Genomic DNA, 3,558 nt, shown 5'->3' with positions numbered 1-3,558 from the left:
AAGGGAGATCGACCAAAAACAATAAACTATAAAATAGATTCATCATTTCAAACGATGAGTTTTTTATTTTTTTAATTTTTAATTTTTGGACGGCTCTCATTATCAATGCAAAATTTGATTGTTCTCTTAAGTGGATAAACTGTTTTTTAGAACATTCACATTAGTTTGTGTAAATAATATATTTTTTTTTACACAAAAATTTAGCTCACGCAATTAAAAAATCATGCTTCCTCAAACTTGCCATGATCATGCTAAATTCAAAGATATTCTATCTTACCAAAAGGGGGTTTTCATTTTTTTTTTTTTTTTTTTTTTTGTTATTTAATTTTTAGGTATTAAGCATGCTTTGAAACATCTCCATCAAAAGCCAAAATTGAAGACCCTTCAAGAATGGCCACCCAACAACAACATTGATATTTTCAAGCATGCTTACTCCTCGTCGATGTAGGACTATGGTATATTAGGGAGGATGATAGTATTTAATTCTTTTGTAAAAAAAAAATCGTCTTAGTTATTCTGCAAAAAATAAAATGATTGGGTGTTTATTAGTTAATTTATACATACTATTTTGAGGTCAAGATTAAGACAAACCCTAAAAAACCTTCTTCATTATACATATATTTTAAGTTTAGCTTATACTGAAGAATCAATATGCAGGATTGTGAGTGGCTGATTGTTAATAGTATATATGATTAAAAAAATCAAAACATGTATGATTAATTTGTTATTTATTATATTATTGCCCAGCTTATTTGAAAAATTGGCATTCTAATAATTTTCTTCTTCTTTTGAAAAAACGCGGAATCCAACAACTTACACATTATATTTTATTATTGTACCATATAGTTACACTACTTAAAACTCTTTGCTTTTTTCTAGTATTCCTCAAGTCACATTTCTTTTTCATTTTGGTGAATAAGAAAAGCTCGTTTTATCTAAATGTCGCAATTTTTTTAAAATAGCTACAGTAGTATATGAACTTATTGCATCTGTTATTTCATTTTATGGTCAGAGGTAAATTGAAAGCTAAGGAGTGGTAATTTTAAAGATTCTCCCATGGGAAAATTATCCATGATGATAATTCTTTACTATCAGGCCAAAACACCAATTAATTTTTGGTGTGCCAAAGATTCAAACTTAACTTTTTTATTCAATAACAAGATATTTAACCATGTCTTAATTTGTAGCTGATGGGACTGATGAAATCGAGTATAGACAAGCTCAATGGGACAGATGAGACAGGCTTGAAAGGACGAGTATCCACTTCACTAATGAGGATAAACATTTCATTCAATGCCGCCAATAACACCCTGGACGGTTACAAAGCCAATTGTACAGACCGTTGGGAGCAAATTAAACAACATTATGAGGCAGGAAACGTTACCCAGAAGGGCATTAAAACCACCATAACTGCCCCAACGTCTAGAAGTTGTAACAACATATATAAAGCCCTCACATTGCCAAGAACAAGGTACGTACACACTGAGATAGATACCGAGAGATTTCTTTGATTCTATTACATTATATTGCTCATTCTTAAAAAGCTTCTGATACTGACTTTGGCATCGAAAAAAAAAAAAAAAAAGTGAAGAGATAGGTATAAGCTGAATACTGACGAACTCAATACTTACTCTTTTTTCCCTCAATATCAAGGTTTCGCAGGACGTAACTGGAAGGATATGGGCCAAGACAGTGGAAGGCAAGTGTCCTGGGATCTACAAGGTCGTCCAAACTTTCAATCGTCTGCGCGTATTCAATCGCCTTCTGAACCCGCTCCTTATACCTGCTCTTTAACTTGGGCCGTCTCTTAATTGCACAGAAGAAGAAGTAACAGAATCAATAACGATAAAGGCAAGCACAACGGAACTTAATGTATGAAAGGAAATATTGACGCACCTAAGGTCGGGGTTCCCCACCGACGATGCAACCTCGGGAGATCACCCCAAACCTTGCCCGAGGGAGTTTTAAAATCATCCCCAGACACAAAGAAAAACCTGGACGGAAGTATCTGAAGGACGAAGGTAACTTCTTGATGATCCTAATCTTCCTCTCCCAAGGCACTAGTTCATAGTACCCGTGCTCCTTTGACGCTTTCAAGCGATACAAATAGATGAGCTCGTCAACCCTAAGCATATCTCTGTCCGTGGCGGCCAGCCATATCCCCATACAACTTACCAATATTCTCCACGAATTAGGCATAAGTTGCCCAGAAGCAATACCAAAATGGTCTAATAGTTCCATTAGGAAGGGATAAACGGGAAACCTTAGCCCACAGATGAAGGCAGGCTCGTAAAAGCACACCTCGCCTAGGAAGAAGTGGCAAGCCCGTTCCTCCTTATTGGGCAGACGAACCCTAACCCGATCTGGGAATTGAAATCTATCCTTAAATCTCCTAAGTGTGTCAGCGTCCAGCCCACACTTCTCTTCTAGAGAATAGAAAGCCCTAACCTCTAGAGGGGCAGAGATGGCGATATCCCCCTCCACTGGGTCACCGCTAGATGACAACCTAGTCTCAAGCTCGCTCGACCTAACCTCGGACATATTCCCTCGCTCTCTCACCTCGTTGGCAAACCAATCTAATGATTGACGAAGCAAGGGCAACAAGTCAGCCAATGCTACGCTCAAACAATTGCCCTCAAAAACAAAATTCTCAATATGAGGAAAAACACCTAAGGACCCCTCTAAGCGAGCAAATAGGAAAGAAATTGATGGGCAGACTGTCCTAACCTCAGAGGTATGAACCATGAAAACCGAAAAGAAGACACAATATAAGCTAAACCCCCAAAAAAGCAAGAACAAAGCAAAGAAAAAGAAGGAAAAGAGGAGAGGAAAGTAATCAGAAACAAGGTTGTAAAAAGAAAAGAAAGGAAAGGCATAAAAGGGAAAAAGAGAGTGGGCGTACCTTTAGAAAGCAGTGAATAGGGGAAGCACCACCGCGCCATGCCCTAAGTCGGAGGAAAATAACAGAATGAGGTCGCTGGAGAAGATGGTCAGAGCAATGATTGAAGGATTTTTGAAAAGAGTGAGAAGGAAAAAGTGAGAAGAGGGGAAGTTTAAAACCAAGAATTAGGAAACTAAAATACCAGCGGGAAAACCAATAGTCCTATCATATGGAGCATTAACTCCACCAGTCAAAATGCGCCACGTAGGCCACAACCCAAAAGACGCCGCCGCAACGCATTTAATACGGCACGGAAACCTAACTGCTTACAATCCAAAAACCGTTCACCTTCCCTGGTCAACATAACATATCATGATGACCACAGAATTCAGAGGCAGCTGATGGGACTGACAAAATCGAGTATAGACGAGCTCAATTGGACAGACGAGACGGGCCTAAAAGGACGAGTATCCACTTCACTGACGAGGATAAACATTTCATTCAATGCCGCCAATAACACCTTGGATGGTTACAAAGCCAATTCTACAGACCGTTGGGAGCAAATTAAAGCAACATTATGAGGCAGGAAACGTTACCCAGAAAGACATTAAAACCACCATAACTGCCCCAACGGTTAGAAGCTGTAACAACATATATAAAGCCCTCACATTGCCAAG

This window comes from Quercus suber, unplaced genomic scaffold (assembly GCF_002906115.3).
Source record: "Quercus suber isolate HL8 unplaced genomic scaffold, Cork oak 2.0 scaffold_55, whole genome shotgun sequence".
Lineage (NCBI taxonomy): Eukaryota > Viridiplantae > Streptophyta > Magnoliopsida > Fagales > Fagaceae > Quercus > Quercus suber.
The sequence above is the reverse complement of the archived record's forward strand: the minus strand, read 5'-3'. Positions refer to the sequence as shown.